Source organism: Patiria miniata, unplaced genomic scaffold (assembly GCF_015706575.1).
Source record: "Patiria miniata isolate m_02_andy unplaced genomic scaffold, ASM1570657v1 HiC_scaffold_9, whole genome shotgun sequence".
Taxonomy (NCBI): domain Eukaryota; kingdom Metazoa; phylum Echinodermata; class Asteroidea; order Valvatida; family Asterinidae; genus Patiria; species Patiria miniata.
In genome coordinates this window covers 16175335-16200437 of record NW_024037076.1, presented here as the reverse complement: position 1 = coordinate 16200437, position 25103 = coordinate 16175335, and positions in this window count along the sequence as shown.

The following is a 25103-nucleotide window of genomic DNA, read 5'->3' as shown; positions in this document are numbered from 1 at the left end:
TGATGACCCCTTTGCGCCAAAGCATATCGTAGGCCTTTTCGACGTCTAGGAAAACCGCAAGGGTGCTTTCTTTGTTCGCCCGGGCTTTATTTATCGATGACTCCAGATTGATAATGTGGTCTTTGGTGCTGCGGCCTTTTCTAAATCCACTCTGATGTTGGCTGAAAAGATCATGTGTTTCAATGTACCAGATCAGAGAAGACGGCAATTAATAATTCGTTCCATCAGTTTACAAAAGGTGAAGGTGAGGGCTATAGGTCGGTAGGATGAAGGGTTGACAGGATCTTTCCCTGGTTTGAGAATTGGGATGAGAATAGTTTCTTTCCATTGCACGGGACATTGGGAAGTGTGCCAAACCATATTGAATATAATAAGCAGGTATTCACGAACTTTGATGGGGAGATGTTTAATGACCATATTACTAATTCCGTCTTTACCAGGGGTGGTGCACATAGAAGCATCGATGGCATGGTTTACCTCATCAATGTTAAAAGGCTCATTAATAACACTATCATTGCTGTTATTAAGTTGGATGTTATTTTCAGCATCTTGTTTAGTCTTGATGAAGGAGGGATTGTAATTACTAGTACTACTTATTTTGGCGAAGATTGAAAAAAAATCAAACAAACAAATTGAAAACCTTGGAGGGGGTGGGTTCCACCCCCTCGACCCCCCCCCCGGTGCCACTGATAATTAGTTATCCCACAAGCGCGCTTGGAATATTGGAATATGAAACAATGCAATGCTGCTGTGACCCATATGCCACCCGACGCACTACAATATTCCGTGTTCCACGAGCCATAACGAATTTTTCTTCAAGCAAACTTGACGTCGAATGCGTACATTGTACGTGGTGAGGGATGTAGGTGCATAGTGTATCGGACCGTTCAGCAGCAAATAAAAAGAACACAATACATACATGTACATATACATTCGATATCTGGGGTGCAATATAGGTGTGCAATATTATATCAAATCACACTGTCGTTGCTATAGATGGACTAATCAGGGTCTAGGATTCAAGTTTGCTTGAAGATAATACTCAATATCGCAATCAAAGTTACCTTACTCATTCATCACTGCGCTTCTTGAAATTTAATGAGTCACACAGACTTGGCAATTTTTTCCTTCGAGTCAAATTTCACCTGGATGTGTGTCCGCTGTACTGGGTCTGGATAGAAAGCATAGAGCTGTTGCGTATCCTTAACAGTAACTGCTAATGACAATCGACTCTCAAGCATTCGACGTCAAGTTTGCTTGAAGATAAATTCGTTAGCCCACTTGCGCTTGTGGAACACGGAATAATGTAGTGCGTCGGGTGGCATATGGGTCACAGTAGCATTGCATTGTTTCATATTCCAAGCGCGCTCGTGGGATAACTAATTATAAGTGGCACCAGGGAGGGGGGGGGGCCTCAAGGGGCTGGAACCCACCCCCCCCCCCCCCCACCCCCTCCAAGGTTGCCAATGCCAATTTATTTGTTTGATTTTTGGGTAATTCTTTTTTTTTCAATCTTCTACAGAAATTGGAAACCAAACAAATTATGAGGCACCCCCCCCCCCCCCCCACACACATACACACACACAAAAAGCAAAATCCTGGGTGGGCCACTGCTGATAATTTATATTATGAGTCTGGTTAGACCTCATCAGCCCTAAACATGAGATATTCGCAAAGCAAGATTAATTTAAGTAGCTTTAGAAACAGAATAGTAAGTTGTGTGGGTGGATTTCTAATGTAAAGTCTATAAATTGACCCATTTGTAACCCACCAACTGTACAAAAATAGTCATAAAGTTGTAAATTTTGAAGACCCCAATTGATTTTTAGTAGATTCTGATAGAGGAAGACATGCTCTATCAAGTCATTTTCATTTCGTTGATTTTCGGAATGATACATTAGTACATAAATTGGGTCAAAGGTCACGATAACATATTAAAGGTCAAGTGACCTCCTTTTCACAAAATTTAATTTTGACAAAAGAGTTCATTTGAGCATGCAATTCTTATTATTTTGATACCAAATTCGCATATATTCGATGAAAATTGACATGGTTTTGACATATTTCTACCAAAAGGGTGGTATTTTACTCTAAAAATGTCAATTTTGCATGGTTTCTGCCCTGACCACATGGTCAAGGGCGGATCCAGAACACAATATTAGGGGAGGCCAAAAAAAAATTGGTCCCCCAAAAAAGTGGGTCAAAAAAATTACGGCGTGGGGTTCGGGGCCCGCTTAGGGCCCCGAAAAAGATTTGGATTCTAGATGCTCTGTGGTGCGATCTGAGGCAATTTCTGACCACTTTAACCAATGTTTTTTTGAGGAAAAGATGGTGGTGTACTCATTGCCTGCCTTTATTGCGATGTTACATAAAAAAAAAAAATTTGGTTTCGTTTTTTTTTTTTTTGGGGGGGGCCATGGCCCCCCTTCACGGATGCCGAGTTCCTTAGTTGAACACTGGATGATGGCCTCGCAGATCTGTTTGTTGGTGTCACCATCAGTGAATCCTCCGTGAAGTTGAATCAACATGAGGGGAGCTGAGGCCGGTCCAGCACCCATGAACATCCTCACTCCTGCTCGGACACGTACTGTAGCCGCCTTGGTGGATCAAAAAATACAAAATATAAAACAACAAAATGGTCATACACCGAACCTTGTGTGAAGACATATCAAAATATTTTGGCTCTAAATTTGACAGTTTTAGCTCATTATTCGATGGCTTTTGAAAATAGACCCCTTGCATTTGACGTTACATCTGAGGACAGCGGTTGTGTTTGTTTCTTTGTGATATGAAATTTGAAAAAAGGAAGTTCTAGTGCCCAAATTAGGAAAAGAATTCCATACTCGTATTTCAGTTATCTGTCACTAAACACATCAATGTTCACCTCACTTTGTGATTTCACCCAATATAAGACATATCCATGAAGCTCTGGCAATGCGAAGACATTTTTTTGGAAAAATGTGTTTTTAAAACCCACACTTTGGATGCACACATCAGCTCGGCAACAGATGGTCTTGGCGGCCATTTGTGGCATTGGTTATTGATGTACATGTATGCGGTGCGCGTGACGTGACATCGACAACGCACTACCCGTAACCAATGATACTAGTGCAATACGACATCATGAATACTTTATTTGTAATGAATAAAGATCATTAGCCCATACTTTAAATACATCAAATAATCCCTCACTGGCAACAATCGTTGGACTAGTGTAGCGGATACGATAAATAAGGCTGGTGTGATTAAATAACATTACCAACATTACCTGTTCGAATCCCGGTGAAGTAAATAACCATGGTAACTGGTAAATAAAGAGGATTGGAGGAGGGTAGAGAGTGAGAGTCCAGGAGGGAAAATAGATGGAAAGAACCATAAAAAGTAACATTTTGGCGCTTGAAAATTTATTGAAAAAAGTGGCGTACATACATGTATGGAAATCTTTCCTAAATTAGGCCAACTGTCTATTGCGGGTCTAGATTTGATTTAGCCCCATAAATGTGGCCAATTTACTGGACTTCCCCCGTAAAGGCCACACTTCCACCATGTACAAAAACATGTCGAACTTTGTCAAATTTTGATTTTCACATTTAGGCTTAGTTTGTAGTTTATTTTTGCCTTAGCAGCTTATTCTCCCTCTTTATAGGCTAAGTAGAAAGTGCTGCCTTTTTTCAGATGTCTAATTTTGGTGAAATTTTGATATGCAAACGTGTGCACACGAATCACTCAAAGGCAGCACTTTCTGCTAGGTAGTCCAGTAAATTGGCCACATTTATGGGGCTACAATCCCGGCCTAAATGGTTGGGACACTCTGAAATAACCTTAGCCTCCAACGGTCACCAACTCCCCTGCTCCCTCGGTCAATGTTGTTCTCTTCAGGGGATGGAGCACACACCGCGCAATGAGAGACAACATTGAGCGGGGGCTGGGGGATGGGGGCCAAGCGAGATTTGGCCAGGATTGTCTGAATTTTTTCATTTTTTTCAAAATATGCATGACATGCCGTTTTGGGAGCTGTTTTTTTTAGTTTTGTTTCCAAAATTTATATGAAATGGCGGCCGAAGGTTGAATGAAAGAACACATATTTAGGCCAGATAATAATGATCAATAGGAATACAAAAATGAAAATTAAAAATACAAATGTTCCAATTCTTTAAAATCACAACTTTATTGTTGCGTGCATTGTAACGGTTCGCCATGACGGTTCACCATGCCATTTTTGCCAACAAAGTGTACAAAATACAGTTTGTGTTTAACTTGAAAGGCTCATTATGATACACAAACAATATACAATCCTTGTCAATCTGTTTGTATTCCATCATTCCGTTAATTTGCCCAAAAATCCATCGGTGATCTATCTAAACCAAAATATAAAGGAGTTGAGTGACTCTGCTTCTGATATAATTTACAGTGGTGAACCATGGTTTAATACACTATGGCTTGGATGGATTTTTCGTCCAAATGAGGGATTAAAAACAAATTGAAGAAGATGATACGTTGTTTGTGTATCCTAATACGGCTTTCACGTCGAACACAATCTGTATTTTGTAAAAAATATCGGCCAAAATGACATGGTGCACCGTCATGGTGAATCGTGTGCATTGACCATGTTACCAGCGTGCGCGTGTGTGTACTATTATTCGAGGGCGTACTACGCGCAATATCCAAATCCAATCAGACAATCCCGGCCAAAATGGTTGGGACACTTGGAAATAACCTTAGCCTCCAACGGTCACCAACTCCCCCGCTCCCATGGTCAATGTTGTTCTCTCCAGCGGATGGAGCACACACCGCGCAATGAAAGACAACATTGAGCGGGGGCTGGGGGGTTGGGGGCCAAGCGAGATTTGGCCAGGATTGTAGCTTAATGCATGATTTAACTTAGTCCGACAATTTGGGACTCTCAATACTGTGTTTGAGAGTCCCAAAACTTAAGGTATTGAAAACATGCAAAACATGAAAATAGACTGGCACCTAAAACAACCAGTCCAGCACAGCTTCAGTCATGTCAGTAGGGCCTACTGCATCAATCAGCCATGCCAAAAGAATTTAAGAAACATGTGGCATGAAGCGGGAACTAGTCTCGATTTACTACGCATTTCTCCATAGTAAAGCCACCAGACTATTGACACTGAATAAAGAGGTCAGTCTTTCCAAATAGTTGGACCATGGTTGGACATGTACGGGAATAATGTACCAGTCTAGTCTTTCATGTCTTTAGGCCCAATTTGGAATCACTTGATTTCCTTCTCATGTGCAAAATGTTGAAGAAAAGTCTCCTTCAAAAATTGAATTCAGTCTGCAAACTAGGTTGGTGAAATACTGAGGACATTTTCTTTGCATTATTTAGTTCATGACCTCGTGTTTGTATGGCCAGCCGCGCCGCGCGCCCGACAAACGTCATAAACTATGATGCATATTCATTATCTTGCCCAAGCACGCCCGCATAATGCTTACATTACAACGCGGCCGCCATTTTTAAATCGCATGGAGGGCATTTTCGGGACGATATTTGTGGAAGATGATGACTGAAAGTCGTCTTTTGGCCAGATGGATGAAAATATTGAGACCAAAAAACGTTTTTTCGAAAAGGTATGAGTTGCTCTACGACTAAGAACCTTAACTTTGGAATTTTTTGTCCTGGGTGAAAAGATAATCTCGATCAAAATCTGTGGCAAAATCGCTACATCAGAGGGAAAAAAGTTCAGTCTGTGGGGAAGCATTGAGCGTCTGGCCGTACTACAGAGCTTGCGATATCGCAGTCGGGTTAATGTAGGCTAGTCTTATGTTGTAGTACGGCGCGAGCTATAACAAAAATGACAGCGCCCTCAAGCTCCGGTCCATTATTTATGGGAGAACAAAGGTGTTTGGGGACTCCAGCTTCGTTTCAGTTTTGGCTTCATGCCCCCCCCCCCTGCCCCCACCACTAAAGCCCCAAATTTGCCCCTCGCCCAATATTAAACCAGAAGAAGTATATAAGAGTGTTTTAACCCGATTATCTTTCAGCCTTCGGATTAAAGTACCCACGTCAAATTAATTCTGGACAATTAATTCTGGATCTGAGATATGCTATTAATGGTTTGGGAAGATGTTTTGTTGTTTAAAATAAAATAATTACTTTCCAAGTATTGCGTAAGTTGTTTTTTTCCTGTTCGAACGGACGAGCAATACATTTTCTTAGATGTACATTATGCTAGTTAGATTTTAAAAAGAAGAAAATTATACCTTGTGTTTTTCTTAAATCACTGTCATCATCGTTAATTGATAAATTAAAGGTTAATGATTAAAAGACGAATCAAATTGTTGTTGTTATATTTTAGATTACATCCTTTTCCAAAATACTTTCCCTTTAAAGTGGCATAGCTCCATCCATTAATTGTGTACAATTGTTTTTAAAGCGATTTAGGATCAAAGCTTCCTTTGTATTTCATTGCACAGATCTAGTCCTTTCATCTAAACGAGGTTAGACATACATGTGGAAGTACTCTGAATTCATGAATCTAACACATCTCTTTTTTTTTACATTTTAAACAGCTTTTATTTTACATCAGCCTCACCTGGCAATTAAACGTGTTATTCAATATGTTTGGTTTTTTTTTTTCAAATAATGTTTTCTCATCAATAGTGTTGGTTAAGCTCACACAAACGGAATTAAATGTCGTCGTACTGAGTGTAAAACGTATCTTCAACCAAGAACCGGCAGTGCTTTCCTTATCCAGTTTAAAATCGACATAGAGACACTTATAACAATTGTCAATAAATGTATAATTTATTGTAAGAATATACTTTTACGCCACGGCACATCAACAAATTATTAACATCGACTCGAGTAATAACCATATATTTGTATACAGCAAAAGGCATACGATATACGAAACTTTCTGTACTGTTCGTTTTATAAGCGTACATTAATTAATCGATGGTCATATTGAAATTACATAATACAACATAAAAGTCCAGCCCTTATCTCAAATCCAGTAATCACCTGCAAGCTTCTCGCAATGTAAATCTTCATGCAAAGTTTAGAATAAAAAATGTTTTTACAAGAATTCAACATTATGAAGGTACGAATATTTTTTTTATAATTTCCCCCATTTTTGGGGCTAAATGTGAATTTTATATATATACACTATATGTTACAGCCGATTCAGCATTTAAACTATGTCGATTCAGTTTTTGTGTCAATCCTTCGTATTAATTCCTGTGTTGATTTAGTGTCCGACAGTTATCCATCTATAGGCGCAACCACTTTTTGTTAAGGCCAAAAAAAAGTCTCCGGTTTCTGGTATGCGCGCGCGTCGCCGTAGCCATGCGCGTCGGCAAAATGAAAAAGTTTTTTTTTTCAATGAAAGATGATGTCTCAAAACCACCAAACTCACTGGTTTGACTGGAATTCTGCTGCTGCGCAATTTCAACCTGTTTTTAGATGGGGTTATGATCGAGAATAAGCTTTATGTGGCCTTTCTGGACTCCCATATATTTGCACTAAGTTTAGTCGGGCACCATTTGCAGTCATCAGCCGACATTTGAAGCAAAAAAGTCGGGTAAAAAAAAAAAAAGCCGCGTCGCCGCACCACTTTTTGGACAAGCTCCATACCAGAAACCGGAGACTTTTTTTGGCCTAATAGGCTACATTTTGAATTTATAATCCTTAAAACTGTCAAGTGTTTGCCTTAAACAACACCACTGAAGATTTGTTCTCATCAATGGTGTTGGTTAAGCTCACACACATCAGAAACTGAATTAAATTTCGTACAAAGTGTTACACGTGTCTTTAATTAACCAATCCCCTCTAGTGCTTTCTTTTTACAGTTAAGAATCGATATTAACACTGATTATTGTCCATAAATATATAGAATGCAGATAATACTATGCCTCGGCACTTTATACAGCAAAAGACGTACGCAAGACGAAACTGTCCGTGCTTTTCGTTACAACATCGTACATTAATTAATCGATGGTCACATTGAAATTACATTAACTTGAATACAACATAAACATCCAACCCAATTATTTCAAATCCAATAATCACAAGCTTCTCGCAATGTAAATCTTCATGCAAAGTTTAGAATGAAAGAAACATATTCTCACAAGAATTTAAAGGGCTAAAATATGAACTTTTCTTAGGAACATAGTTTGTGCAACTTTCCACATTTCTTAAATGTTTAGACACTATTTTACATCCCTTTTTGGTTTATTTTATTGAAAAGTGCACTTCTTTCAATATGTACATTTGTCCCTACTTTTCAGAACAACTGAGGGCGCTGTTACTGCGATGTCATTTTGGGATGACACTGTTCAGTTTAGGGGTTTTCTGTTCAAATTGTGAACCCATAACATTGCTCACTGAAAATATCTGTTGTGAAATGTTTGATCTATGGCTTACTATCATGAACTGACACAGTAACGAATCGTGATCATAGAAAAGAAATTTCAAAACAGCAGAATATCCAAAATTCTGGCAACTGTTGGTGCTGAAATAACTGTAACATTGAGGTTTCTGCCTGAAATAATATCCCAGTGTCTTGTACTCATGAATATGGAAATTGGCAATAGCATAAATAAAAAAAAAGGCAACAAACTGCCCTTGAAAGTGGCAAATCAAAAATTGAAAATAAGTTAAATGGGACACAAAGATGTATTTTCAAGGATTGCATAAAAAAAATAAAAAGTCCTTTACAATTATGAAGGTCTACGCGAATATTCTTTTTTCCTGCTTTTTTGGCTATATATGCAAATTTTCACAAGCAAAATAAGTATTCGTAGATAGAAGTATATATGCAATGTATACTAATTCAGCATTTAATCTTGCCTGGTGTTTTGGTTTAGTTTAGTGTCAATCCTTCGCATTAATTTCTTTGTTGATTAAGTATCCAACAGAAAGTCAATGAGCTATTTTTAGGCACAGCCACTATTTTTAATTAATGGGCTACATTTTGGATTAACAATCTTTAAAACTGTAAAGTTGTTTGCCTGAAGCCAGGAGCGCGCTCAGTTGACATACCATGGCCTTTTTAATTGACAAGTTACATCAGTTAGTAACATACTAATGTATCATAAGCGTATAAAGGATGTTCGCCGAATGCATGCATCATTGTAAAATTCATCGCATGGCCCCTTTAGTAAATCTGTACCATTTGTAAAAAAAAAAAAACAATGTTTTTTTAATTAAAAAAAATGAAGCTTACATTATCAAGTAATACAATGGCGGAGTAGATTTTATGGGTATAGGCCCTAAGCGCCTACTTCCCTGAGCGCCCTCATTGAATGTGTCCTGACCTGAAGACAGCTTTGATCGTCCCCTCCCCGTGCTTATTTCTTCAGAAACAATTGACGGAAAAAACCTCCAAAGCTGAACAAACACGACCAATAATCACGCGTGATGTTGCACAAAATACGAAGTTTCCAACAACATCTGAACAACAAACGTTATGACAACTAAATCGGGGAAATCGTTTTGTAAATCATCGTCGTCAGTCATTCACTCTCAAAACGCTGGTTAAAATTTTGTTTGTTAAAAAAGTTGGTTGATATTTTATCAACGTTATGCAAAATTGTCCAATTTTGCCCAACGTTTACCCATCGTTGGGCATATTTTGCCCAACGTTGGTTAATTTGTTTTAACCAACCGTTGGGCTGTTCACCTGTTAAGCAGCAACAGTTGGTTAAAAGTAGTCATTTTACCCAACTATGGTTAAAATCGGGTACATTTAACCAGTATTTGGTGAAAGGACTACTTTTAACCAACTGTTGCTTAACAGGTGAACAGCCCAACGGTTGGTTAAAAAAAAAATAACCAACACGTTGGGTAAACGTTGGGCAAAATTGACAATTTTACACAGCGTTGGTTAAAATTTTAACCAACTTTTGTAACCAACAAAATTTTAACCAGCGTTTTGAGAGTGTTCCACAGTATGTAAATGAGCAGTTGATTAAAATATGCTTGGCCTGATACCAGGGTTCGATTTCGCCATGTCTTTTGCGCAGATCAAAGCCACGGCTATATCCATATCCTTTTAGGTATGAATTACTTTGCAATAACAGACAACTGTATGCGCTGATTCACTTTCGGGGTTTTTGCCTTTGGTTTAGCCGCGAAACAAACTGTGAAGAAAGTGTAAAGCAAAGGATTGAGAGACGAGTTGATTGGCAGAACCAGAACCACAACCCATGCATACACCTCGGTGGATAGAGCGACTTTTCCTGTCTGAGACAGAATCCCCAGGATGATTATTGGCATCCAACAGCAGAAATCCGTCATCACGATCAACGCCATCTTGGCCGCCATTTTGATTTCACGCTCCCTGTGGGCATTCACTCGGACAGCCCTGGTCGTCCGCTTGACACTGATGAAGATGGCGACGTTGCAACTCAGGACAATAAGAAATGAAACCAGATTGACACCAAGGAAGAGGACGATTGACAGGATCCAAGATGGCTTCTCACCTGTGGCTACAGAAATGTTAATGCCGAGTGTCCGTAGTGAGGACGAATACATACCACTAAAAAGAGTCTCGCTTCTCACATCAGATGCCTTAGTGGTAAGAGGAAGGCCGATACAAACATCCGAAAGTCCATATATATCAGAATCAGACCCAACTGAAAGTATTGGCACGATGCTCAGACAAAGTGCCAGAAACCACAAGACAGCAATGATAGTTGTTGTTGATTTTCCCCCAAGAGAGAAGTTTCTCAACGGAAACACAATGCCTAGGAAGCAGTCAAAGCTGATGAGTGTCACAAAAAATACCGATGCCTCACTGGACAGAACTGACAGAACTCCAGCAACTTTACACAACATGCTGGAGCGCCACTCTGGGGCCGCAAGAAAGTAGTCCTCGCCAAACGTAAGATCTGCCCAGCTATGATTATCATGTACACACCCATCATGAAGTCTGCGATTGCCAGATTTCCAACCATACGTGAGAGCGTTTTTTTACCCCCTCCGTCCCCTTTCTGTTTAAGTCTCCAAATCAGGACAGTCGGATTACCAATAAGGGCGCTTATTCCCAATACCCACAACACCACTCGTAGTATGTCATTTGGCATAAGGCCGTCGCACAGCTTCAAATCTGGTTTAGGCTTTGTAGTTGAACAGTTTTGCTCGATCGAAAAGTGATGCAACTTGGATAAGGCACAGCAAAGACGGTACTCATCCACGTGTCTGAAAATTAAATGAATTAAATGTTTTTAAACACTACACACAATGTATTAAGATTTTCGTGTCAGTACTGCACATAGTATTTGACGCTCTCCTGAATTGGATAAGAATTGGGTGCCGGAAGACTTTCCCAGGCAGCATCATCATTCGTGTTTGATAAAAAACTATTGTAATTGTTGTTATTTGAAAAGCAACTCAATGACTTACGCTTGTTGCAAGGCTGGTAACCCATCAGAGGCGACCTTATCAAGCTTAGTCAACGTGCCTGATATGTTAAGCAGGAAACTGGAAAAATGACAGAAAAATTGACACTTTACCAAGATATGCCTTCGGCTTATACTGTTTTCGTTCGTACGTTAATTTTCTTTCAAACGTGTCATCTGTTGAACCTCCGAGCCATCAAGTCTCGAGCTAGTTTGTAATTGTATACTATGGGCGGCCATTAGGGCAAAAAAGACAATCACAAAATTAAGTTAAGCAAAAATAAAATAAAATAAAATGCAAACTTAAACAATAACGTACAATTAACAATGAAAATGTAGGACAACAAAACAAAATTGAAACGTAAAAATAAACATAACAAATAAAATATTCATGTTAAATGTACAATAAAACACAAATTAAACTAAACCCAACATTACTGCAAGCCCCGCGAAGAATGTATACCCCAAAATTACTGTAAGTATCGCGACGAATGTAAACCCCAAAATTACTGTAAGTATCGCGACGAATGTAAACCCCAAAATTACTGTAAGTATCGCGACGAATGTAAACCCCAAAATTACTGTAAGTCCCGCGACGAATGTATACCCCAAAATTACTGCAAGCCCCGCGACGAATGTTAACCCCAAAATTACTGTAAGTCCCGCGTCGAATGTATTACCCCAATATTACTGTAAGTCCCGGCCGCGACGAATGTATACCCCGAGATTACTGTATTAGTCCCGCGACGAATGTAAACCCCAAAATTACTGTAAGCCCCGCGTCGAATGTAAACCCCAAAATTACTGTAAGTCCCGCGACGAATGTATACCCCAAAATTACTATAAGTCCCGCGACAAAATTGTAAACCCCAAAATTACTTAAAGCGGGGTACCAGTCTACATGGACTGGTATACAACAACCTATCACTGCAGCGTGGCTGCGCTACACAGACTGTTCACGTGCAACTTTTGCGTTTATTTGGAGGCCGAGGGGGCGTAATCATACACGAAGTCACTCAAGTCGGATGGAGGGGATTTTTTTTGGGGGGGGGGGGCAGCCACCATGATCAATTAATTTTGTCAGATTGGGCATGTTTTTCTTTTTTGAGAAGTGATTTATTGCTGAGAACATAGCAAGGATGGACCGATATGTGCAGGCTAAGTTCAGGGAATAATTTTTATTGTTGGAAAATTGCAAGAAAATTTGCCAATTTGCCGCCGTGAAGTACTATTTAAAGGGGAAAAAAATGAAAAAAATTGGGTTTTGGGTTTTGTTATAATCATCAGCAGGACTGTTGCTAATTCTTTTATACTTGTTGGGCTGGGAGTCAAAATGATCCGAGGACCGAAGGCTCTGCGAACATTTTTGATTGAGAATATTTCTGTTGATTTACATTGGTATGGATACCAGTGTAGTTACATAATTGAGCTGCCCAGAGTGTATTTGTTAGGTTTTTCAATATGTAAAATACGCATTTAGGAAGTTCCGGTTCCGATACAAGGTGGTGGCGGTGGGTGGGTTAACTTGTGGGTTAACTTGGGTGGGTTAACTAAATTATGCCGTCCCACCTGTTGTTTTTGTGACGGGTGAAACAGAGGATATTTTGGGGTGCTTTTTCCGAACTTCATTAGCCACCATATGTTTAGTCTTCTACGTATTCACTCCAAAATTGGTCCTCCAAAAAGTGAGTCCAAAAAATTACGGCGTGCGGTTTGAATTTTTGGATTCTAGATGCTCTGTGGTGCGATCTGAGGCAATTTCTGACCACTTTTTCAATTTTTTTTTTAGGAAAAGATGGTGGTGTACGCAGTGCCTGCCTTTATAAACATAAAAGTCAAAGACAAGTTGCATCTTTTCATCGGTTAATTTCTCTTAACGTTCACGAGAATCTCACCTTTTTGACTGAGGAAGAAGGGTTAAATCTTCTTTGTTGTATTCGCGTTTTTCAACTTTGTCTCTGAAATACGCTCTAGGCATTATGTACCTACACTGGTACCGATATCCATACCAGTGTAAATCAACAGAATTTTCCCCTACAACTTACAAGACTTATAGTCATGCTGGTCGCAAGATAAAGTCAAAAATGTTTATCAGTTCGCAGAGCCTTCAGTCCTCAGATCATTTGACTCCTTTCCCAAAAAGTAAAAAGAAAGAAGAACGGCCTTCCTGCTGATGCTGATAACAAAACCCAATTTTATTCCCCGTTAAATCAACTTTACTTCACGGCGGCAAATTGGCAATTTTCTTGGAATTTTCCAAAAATTAATATTATTCCCTGAACTTAGCCTGCACATATCGGTCCATCCTTGCTATGTTCTCTATTAATCACTTCTCAAAAAAGAAAAAAATGCCCAATCTGACAATATTAATTGATCATGGTGGCTGCCCCCCCCCCCCCCCAATTTCCCCTCCAATCCGACTTGACATGTAACATAGTGGCTTCGTGTAATTACGCCCCTCCAAATAAACGCAAAAGTTGCACGTGTACAGTCCATGTAGCGCGGCCACGCTGCAGTGATAGGCCGTTCTGTACCAGTCCATGTAGACTGGTACCCCGCTTTAAGTAATTTTGGGGTTTACAATTTTGTCGCGGGACTTACAGTAATTTTGGGGTTGACATTCGTCGCGGGACTAATACAGTAATTTTGGGGTACATTCGTCGCGGGGCTTACAGTAATTTTGGGGTATACATTCGTCGCGGGACTTACAGTAATTTTGGGGTATACATTCGACGCGGGACTTACAGTAATTTTGGGGTTAACATTCGTCGCGGGACTTACAGTAATTTTGGGTTTAGATTAATGTGTGTTTTATTGTACATTTAACACGAATGTTTTATTTGTTATGTTTAATTTGTGTTTTTATTTTTTTAGGATTCAATTTGTTTTGGGTTTCTTTATTTTGTTGTCCTCCATTTTTATTGTTAATTGTACGTTATTGTTTATTATTTTGCATTTAATTTTATTGTATTTTTGTTTAACTTTAATTTTGTGATTGTCTTTTTTGCCCTAATGGCCGCCCATAGTATGCAAGATTGCAAATTTATATTTGATAACAAATATAAATTGGTGAAAATTTGGTGAAAATTTGAAAGATTTTTATTATTTTGTTTTTAATGTTTCTTTTTAGCACGGCATGTGCCTTGGTTTATAACGTCTTTACAAAACCTACTAAGACTAGCGGTTCTTTTGTAATATTTGGATAATTTATGTCGGTGTTAAAGTAATTTAGCAACAACTGAAATCTGCAAACTTTACTTAAAAGGAGCCGTAAATGCAAACGATCCAAATAAAACAATGCTGAACAGCTTTTTCAGTTTGACTGTTTAAAATTAGAATATAAAAAAATCACACGCTGGCTTTCTTTATTAAATCAATAATAATACATGAGCAAAGTTACGTGAGAAGAATTGATTTCCCAATTTCTTTTTAAACCCACAACATTACGACAATAACAGTTTTATTATCTCATCAAAATAAAAAGTACGTGATTACCCCCGATTAAAGTCTTAATTTACCAGCTATTTCAAGGATCGAACTCGAAAGAAAATGGTTACGGGTAGAGAGAGTCAGATTGATACCCAAATCTTAAAATACGCAAATTGAGATTGCACTCTCCGCTGCAGTGACATCAAAAACAAAACAAGTGCCGTTTCAAACTTACAGAAATTGAAGACTTGACAGCCCGCTAAACGCGTCGGCAGGAATCGACTCTACAGGAAGACTTTGCATCCCACTGTCAAATCAAGTAAAGAATGAACAGAGTTGAAATACACAGGGTGTTCTCTCAGAGAAGGGTATCACAACAGGGCTGGATTCAGTGTTTCGTAGGCCCTAGGCATACTAGGCACCAGCACCAATTTCATGTTAATGCTAAGCTGTAGGCCTACTATAACTAGCAAGCCAGTCCAAACTGGTAGCTCTCTAAAGCCTGTTGGCACACAGTGGTATATGTTTAGTAGGCCCTCATTTTTTTTCGTAGGGCCCCGAATTTTTTTCGTAGGCCCTATAGCACACAGTGCCTACAGTGCCTACTGTGCCTATCGGAAAATATGGGCCTGATCACAAAACAAAGGGATGTATTACCAAATAATATGACCAAACTATGAACAATATGACCATTATTATGGTCGTCATAAACTACTTTGCGGTAAACTTTCCAATGATATCATGGATGCATTCCTCTGGTCACACATCACCGACTTCCACGATTTATGATAAAAAAACCATAAAATAATGGTCGTTGAGTTTATAACTTGTTCATATTGTACCTTTGTTTGGGGATTACTTTTCGCGGGACAGCAATATATTTCTACTATACATTCCAACGACGACACATTGCAAACATACATACATGTATTATTTCGTTGGAAAACACATTGGAAGTAGTCATTACGATCTGTTACATATTTTTTCTCAATAAATCAATACTGTGACTTCCCCAAGTCAGAGAATTGATAGAAATAAATGTGTGCTTGGAAGGTATTAAACACTTTGTTTAAGACTGGTTGGAGTCTGGATGCTGAAAATTACCCGTGGCGAAACCGAGGGTAATTATGAGCATTCCAGGCGCAAATCAGTCTTAAACCTTCAGTGCGTTCGATTACTCCCCCAGCTTACTCGCACCTAGCTCCTCGCGTGATGACGTTGACCATGTTGTATATATATGAAACCAGCGCGCGTGCGTGTGTATTGTTATTTGAGGGCGTAATACGCGCAATGTCCAAATCCTAACATCAAGGCTATAATACATTCAGACACTCCCGGCAGGGTGACAGTTTTAGCCGATTTTCGGCTAATTTTAACAGATTTTTTTGTAAAAAAAAAACGAGCTTGACAGAAAATTTGACAGAATAAATATATTTGGCAGATTTCTGGCATTATTCTGCAAAAATGGTGATTAACAGCTAAAAACCATAGCAAATTTGGAAAAAAATGTACATTTGTTTAAAAAAATCTTCAGTCTTTTCAAACTGAACAAATCCTTGGATAAATGGAACAGGTTGGCTGGTCTAGGTGCTGAGATTTACTGGGAACCTGACTTAACGCCGCAACCGCGTTTTGCCTAAAATTTACCCAATAATTTCAAAACATCTTTATGTGACTATAGACTGTTAATTATGTTAGTTGAACCTTAATTAAGGCAGCACTACAAATCTGCATGTGATTTTAAGGGTTTCCAGTGTATTTCGCGGAAATCTGGGGAATTTGGCAGATTTTTGATAAATCTGACAGATTTTTGAAGCGCATTTAGCAGAATTTTGCCATGACCTTACGGTCACCCTGACTCCCGGCCAAAATGGTTGGTTACTTCCTGAGCCTGCTAGCGTAATTTTTATTCCTAGGAGGGTTAGGGGCAATGTCATGAATAATTCATGTTTATCCATGAGAACGGACAATGACATCAACAGCATTGTTGTTAGTTACTCAACTAGTTACAATACATTAAAGCATTTTAAAGAACGGTTGTCGTCGAGCTACCACACAGTAGCATAGTGGATAGCGAGATGAGCTATGGATACAACGATCCCTGGTTCGAATCCACGTCGTCGCTGCTCATTTTCATTAGCTATTTTTCTTCTCCAAATTTATCACTGAGATAATTTTAAATTAATGGGAAAATAGAACGAGAACTTCAGTCTTGCAATGATTCAAAGGAAAAACTGAATTATTCATAAAATTGCCCCTAACCCTCCTAGGAAAAAAATATTACGCAGCCTGCCACGGTCACCCACTCCCCCGCTCCCCCGGTTGTTCTCCCCAGCTGATGGAGCACACACCGCGCAATGAGAGACAACATTGAACAGGGGCCTGGTTGGAAGAAGTCCTGACTTCTAATCGGAAGAAGTCATGACTTCTAATCAGGTGATCCGAGTTCGAATCTCAGTGAGCGTTTTCACTTCTTCTCATTTTACCTTTTAAATAAGTAAAGTGAGGAAGGAACATTTCTCACTAGACGTAAAGCCTGTCTTGGGTTTGTGTTATGGAGAACAAGGCATTAGATATGCATGTATAATGGACCAATCAGACGATGGAAAGCGGATGCCGTTGGGAACAAAAAGAAATATTTTTTTTCTGTACACATGCATATGGGCGTATTTCGAAGTTACGTTGAGTTGCAAGTCAGGTTCTCGGACTTTATTTTCCCTTGAAAAAATCCTCCAAAACCACAAGAAGCATCCAATGGGAATCGAACTCGCACCATCGGATTCGTAAGCCAATGTAGTATCCGTGACACTTCAGCAGTGACTCGATCGATGTGGTAGTTTTAAACATTATACTATTGCATATAATTATAGGGCCCTCCAGCATATTCTATATTATACTAACAGCGTGTGGTATGGAACAAAATAGCGCCCAGGGCGTCATGCACGTTGATAGCCATGTTTATTGCATGGCTCGATTCGGCCAACCGACTCGATGAGTCGGCTCGAGTAAGCGCGAGAAGTCACGTGAGAGGTAAATCGAACGCTGTCGCGCTTGCACGAGTAGGTGCGGGGGAAGTAATCGAACGCACTCCTTGTATGAAATATTGACTCACTGGTAGTATTGCGCATCCTTAAAGGTAGTCTGGTTCCCAGACCAAAAGATTCTGACTATTCCTGATGAATCTTAGGTCAGGCCAACCTCGTCCCCAGTGCTTACTTTATTTCCAACCGCGTTTCCAATAGTAAAACCTGGATAGGAAACTTTCTTCCTGTATCCTGATTGGATACCACAATTGGCTAGTAATGGATTTTTATCGTGTACTTGGTGCTATATATTCACAACGTGCAGTACGTGTTTTCGCGATCATTCGTCCACGCCTTCTCGAAAATACTAATTTCCTTTCCAATTTGCTCATATTAATATGAAATATGATACTGCATGTTGTCTCGATAAGATCGTAACAGTTTGATTTCAAAAATCGTGTTTTCGTAACTCACGCCGTGCTCGCGCTGCTACGAATTGACTCTGTTTTTACCCCAGACACCCCATACAAAAACAAACGCTAATGTGTAACGCATATCCAGGCACCAGACTGTTCCTCATTTGCATACGTGTGCAAAAATCTTGCACATGCAAATGATCCAATACCAGGGTGAGAGAGCAGGTAGTGGTGGGCGCGTACTGCTCGACACCCTGGGGACGAGGTTGAGGTCAGGCAGCCTCCGTGACTAAAAACCTTTTTCAAAGCTCGGTTTCGTTTCCGATTTCGCTTTATCGCTTGTAGCTTTTAATGTTCTGATCAAAGTTTTAAAATAAATCACTTGCTTTGTAATATCATACAGTTACGATAATACAGTTGTATGTTTCTGTAAGATAACATTTGACTAATGTTGATCTGGAATCTTCAAAATTAGGCATCCAAATAGCACTGTTATCAGAATGAAAACCGAGTTTTGGAAAATCTCGGTAACGGTCGTCAAATTCAAAATTGTACATGACGCAGCACAAAGTTCAGCCATACGATCCGAGTATATTTGATGCACAAAATCATCGTTGAATTTCAGATTTTCCAAATGAAAGCAATGAACATTAGTTATCAAGTCATTTGAAATAAAATTAATAAGCAATTAGCAGTTAATTAAACCTATATTATATACTCGGAAGTACTCGGGCGCTATCGGATTGTCGACGAAACGACTTCGGCAAACTTCGGAAATTTTCGGAAAAAGGAGGAATTCCTCCCGTTTTAGTCACGTGATGTAAATTGTCATACAATGTATTACCGGAGGCTACAGTACCTAAGATTCATCAGGAATAGTCAGAATCTTTTGGTCTGGGAACCAGACTACCTTAAAGGTATGGTCCATCATTTGTAATTTTGTGCATTTTGTTCGTTTGAAGCAACAATAGTGCTCAAATTCTAAAGAAGGGCGCTGAACAGCTAACCTTATGAAGTTTCAGCTCAGCTTAATTCAGCTATATATTTCGAGAAAAACAACATCTTGATTTCAAATAAAAAGTTGCTGAATCATGTTTTGAATTGGGCTTGAATTTAGCGTCCGAGACACGTTCTCATCATGAAGGAAGAAAATAAAAAATATTTTCTTCCTCCATGTTCTCACTGAGCCAATGGACCGATCCAGTAATCACCGCCCCATGGTGTTCTGACCAATCAGATTGCAGCAACGCGATGTCGCGCACTGATCCGACGAATTATAGCAACCGCTCGCGGACGTGTGCGTCGTGTTAACGCTTGTGTTAACGCGTGCGCTTCGCCGAATAAAAAAAATACTAACAGAAATTTCCAACTGTGCCTTCTTTCGTTGATTTCTTCAAAATGACAGCTTGCCAGAAAGAATAATTTCACAGGGCGTTTAATTTCTTACTATATTTCATCCAAGTATGTTTTTCAACAATAATACGCCAGTTACTTTTTGGATAGCTGCAAATGATGGACTCTGGCTTTAACGTACGTGAGGATTGCGACGTTCAACCAATAAAACGGTATTTCGTGTGACACAGGACGATTGTTTGAGACCAGCCAGCCATGTCTTTATCATAAGACCGGTCCCATGACGGGTTCTCGACCAATGGGAATGGGTAAACTATCTTAGGTATTTATGAATAATACTGAAATATCGCAAATGTCCATTACATACCTTTTTTGCATGAACCAAATTTAAAAGAAATGACCGAAAAGCCCTTTATATACAACAAGCTGATTTACCCGATCATAGATCGGGTATATAGGGCGTAGTGTTGGGGATGAAAATGTGGGCAGTTAAATGTAAATGGGGGATCATTGAGGAGACATGCAGTTATAGAAAAAAAAAATTTGTGGTGTGATCTGAGGCAATTTCTGACCACTGAAACCAATTTGAGCAAAAGATCATCTTTTAAACATCATTTTCGAGCTTGGGGTAATTGAATCAGCTACACGGTATTCTGAGCAATAGAATCATTATAGTAGGCTACAATTTTTATTCGGGGAAGAAAAAGTGTGGGGGGGACCAAACAATGTGCCCGCTTTAAAATGTGGGGGGGGGGGGGGTCCCCCTGTTCCCCACCGATTTACGCACATGATAATTATGTACCCTGATAACTGTCTGTAAATGTTCCCGTTGGTCTGTTAAATTGGCATTTTGTGAGGCAGTGGCATTGCCGGGAGAACGTAGTGAAAAGGTTACCGTAGTACACAGGCGAAGGCTGATTGTACAGTGTTGACATTAAATCATAATGTAATCAAACGTGAAGTTGTCATTTGCAATGGAAATGTTGAGTGTTACCATCAACTTACAAACGGTGTGAATGATGGAGGAAGGTCATAATTAAGTTTCAGTATTGGACTCTTCAACAAACGTAAACTTGAACTTCTTACAATTTGCGAGACCGTCTGCGAGGAAAAAGTCGATTCAACTTTTATTCAAGTTGGTCAATCATCTATATAAGAGCAAGTTTTACGTGGCCTCCGAGACGATGTTCGCTCCTGAAAGGTTCCGAGACCGCGGTCTCCCGCGACGCCAAAATGGCTCCACGTCCATAGAAAATAAAGGAGAATTTCTTCCGCCAAATCAAGCACTTCAGGTCGTCCTAATTTTTCCGTACGGACCGGCGATCCGTTTTGTCGATTTTTTTGTGACTGCGTTCAAGATCGCAATATTTGAAGCAATGCATCGACCCTTTGTTGATCCCAAACAGGCCCCCGAAATTATAACGCGACACTGACTGTGACGTGCAGCGAACTCACAACGCTCAGCCTTGGTGGAAGCATAGAGCTAGTGGAAGCATGGAGCTGTAAACACATTATGGAAGCAACAGCACTCTATCACGCGACGTCACATGCTTGTGCTTCAAATAGCGAGCACCGTAGACTCAACCTCGTTTCCAGAGTGTGGAGCAGGCTGCAGTACGCGTTGCCAGTGACGGTTTTACGCATAGCCGGGAAGTACCACGCAGTGTAGACTTTCGATTGGTCAGACCGCGCTAGGCATACTAATGTGTAGTCCTTCTGAGTATTCGTTGCACTCGGCGCAGGGGCGGCAAGCGAAGCATATGAAAGAATAGGGACACTTGGTGGCCACGCACCATGGACAAAAAATATTTTACCAAGGTCACCCCATACTAACGTTTGGTGAACGCTTTTGCAGAAGGGCCGAGTAGAACACGTAAACGAAACCCCTACGTTGACCTCGCTGACCTCGCACTGTCTAGACACGCAGAAAAGCCAGCACGGGGGGCGGCCAAGCAGTCAACGTGAAAGCGCACACGACGGCAAATTCCTGTGCAAAATCCAGTCACGAAAAATCGACGAAACCGATCGCCGGTCCGTACGGGAAAATTAGGACGACCCGAAGCGTCCGACCCGGCGGAAGACACCCTCCGCATTTTTCCACGGACGTGGAGCGATTCTGGCGCCGCGGGAGCTCGCGGTCTCGGATCCTTTCAGGAGCAAACATCGTCTCGGGGGCGAGTAAACTTCTCTCTTATATATATAGATAGATAGTTAACGTTAGCTTTGGTGAGAGTGAGATCGGGTCCTATATAGATATAGTTTAAGATCAAAATAGAGCTTGCAGTATATACTCTTCAACATGGGCGTCGCCAGGATTTTTTTCCAAGAGGGGGGGGGGGGCAAAGCAATTTTTTCCCCAAAAATTCCTTAACTTTTTCATTATGTTCTCAATTTATCATTTTTCCGAGCGTGAGCAGGGGAGCATTTGCCCTACCCCCCTATCAAATTAACAGCAATTGGTTTCGCACCTCTTTTCCCTTTTGTTTGTCTTTTTTTTCCCGTTTTTTACGGCGACGCCCATACTCTTCAATTAACCAAAACAAAATGCGAACCACATCAAACTTACAGAAGTTTGAGACTTGAGAGTCCACCAAAAGTACCAGGTGGAATGGTCACGAGCGGAAGAATTGACAAGAATCTGTTGAATCAAATGGAGAACGACACAGTTGATATATAGTGCAAAAAATAGATATTACCGTTGGGAAGAACGCGCTTAATATTTCTTCACAAAATAAAAGGTCCATGCATGTGCTCCTCAAAACAACATTTGCTTTTTCTCCTGACAAGTTTTCAATTTGTATAATATGTCTAAACCAAAAAAGTACGATTAATGGTGTCTTCAACTCTCTGAAAAAAGGGTTTTCATTTTGCGCATAAATGAACCCGCTATGCATTTGAGAGCCAAAATATTATCCACATTTTCTGAAAAAAATATTTTAATAACTAAATGTTGCTGGATTTGGTTGTTGGACGTCTGTTTCAAAGTGAATAACTTCTATATTGCTAGGGAAAAAACGATTGAAAAGAAATCTACTTTTCGAGTTCAAACTCGAAAAAAAAACGGGGAACTTATAATTTAAACATATTATTCCGATTAATGCGGGGTGAAAGTTACTAACGTTATCCATTATAGATTAAAGTTGGCTTTTACTGTTATGTTTTGTGACTCTTGATCCGAATGAAATACAGTTTAAAAAGCTTCAAGAATAATTTCTTATCTATTATTGGCAAGATTAAATAATCCCGTCATGCTCAGTACTTTGCGAAAATTAGAACTATTTGTAATATAAAACTAGCTGATAATAAAACGGTCGTAAAATCCCAATTTCCAGTAAGTGTTGTAGTAAGTGTTGTACTATGGGGCCTTTATTTTCTTTCTTTTTTAGCATGTGACCCATGGTTAAAGACGTCTTTTCAAAACCCATTAAGACCTGCTGTTCTCGTGCAAGTAATTTAACTTCAATTTTGCAAACTATACTAAATCGGAGCCGTAAAAACATTGCCCACGATCAAAATAAATAAAACAAATTGCTGAACTAGCTTCTTCTTTTTTTTTAATTTATATGAGATTGATATGTTTTAATGTGAGATTAATTCCCATTCCAATAGCCTGCACTACATAAAACTGTTAGTTTCCATTGTTACATTATCGATTTCAAACTGCCAAGTTTACAATTGATGCCCAAAGCTTATGATATGCAAATGGAGATTGCACTCTCCGCTGTGACATCAAAAACGAACAACTTACAGCTCGCGGAGATCGATCAGCCCGCTAAATGCGTCGTTGGTAATCGACGCTAGAGAAAGATTGTGCATCAAACTGTCAAGTCAAGTAAAGAATAAACGGACATAAAATACACAGGGTGTTCTCTCAAAAAAGGGTATCACACAAAGAAAGGGATGATAACCAAAGTATGAACTTAATAACCATTAAAGCAGTAAGCTTTCCAATGATATCTTGGATGCATTCCTCTGGTCCTCGCTTAGTTCATATTATACCTTTGTAGTGTTCTTTTGGGGGGACATCATATACAGCAAAATATTTCTAATATACTATTCCAAAGACATCACATCGCAGCATATTATATTATTTAGTTTGAAGACACATTGTGATGGAAGTAGTTATTATCATCTGTTACATCTATGTTGTTAATTTTAAAAACAAATCAATATTGTGACTTCCCTATTGAAGTCTTATCAGATTGGAAATAAAGACAGAAGAAAAAAAGACAGAGAATTGATATCACTTAAATATCACAAAGGTCCATTACATAACTTGACTGTATATATTTACTAGGTTGAACAACTGAGTTTGTATATATAAACCAAATTTAAAACAAATGACCACAAAAGACCTTTTGTACAAAGACACACGATCCAAGAATTCTTTGCCCTTGCCTCCAAGCTCTTTATTTCTCCCTGTCGGACGCCTTAATTGTACATCCAATTGATTTGTCCATAATCATTATCAACTTACATGTACATCCTAAATCATGATCATGTCCATGCAATCAATTTGTTCATAATCATTAGCAACTTACATCCTAAATCATGATCACAAATTAGATAGCATATCTCTCATTATAATGCTTGTCAAGCAAGTAGCTTGTTCTAAACACATATATATATAACTGGTCTCGAACTCAAAAGGAGTAAACTGCAAACTTGTAAATTCAAGCAACAAACAGGTCTTTTCCCCCAACTAGGGGGCTTATTATATATGAACCCATGCAAAACTAGTTCCCCCGAGTATTACCCTGGTTATTCCCGGGACTGAGAGAGGTTGGGTCAGCCGCCCCATTCGGCGGATGGTTACTCCGCCGAGGCCGAGAGCCCCGTGGTCCCCGGGGTCTCGATGCCTCCCCCGGCGTCCCGGGGCACCCCGTGACAAGGCCTGGCGAAGGTAACTGGTCAACTTTCGTGACCACCTGACCAAGCCCTGGCACAGAGGAAAAAACAACCCCGCTATGTGTGCAAGGGTTTACTTAACATAATCCTATTACTCAACTTAAATTATCTGGGTGGTTGTAGAAACAAAAGTACATGTCTACAACTAACCAATGTTCCAATATATAGGACCTCGTCAGGGCAATTATGTTAAGCCCAAGCCAACCAGCCAATTTTTCTCCTTTTTTTAGTCCTAGTTTGGAAGGGTATTGATATATCAAGCCCAAACCAAACAACCAATGTTCAACTGAGTAGGACCCATTCGGGGAGATGATGTGTCAAGCCCAAGCCAACCAATAAATATTCTTCCCTATTGGTCCTAGGATAGAATGTAGTTATGTATCAAGCCCAAACCAACCAACCAATATTCAGCCAACTATACGGACCGCATTCGGGGAAATGATGTGTCAAGCCCAAACCAACCAACCAATACCATTCCCTCTTGGTCCTAAGATAGAATGTAGTTATGTATCAAGCCCAAACCAACCAACCAATATTCAGCCAACTACGGACCGCATTCGGGGAAATGATGTGTCAAGCCCAAACCAACCAACCTTTATTCTTCCCTCTT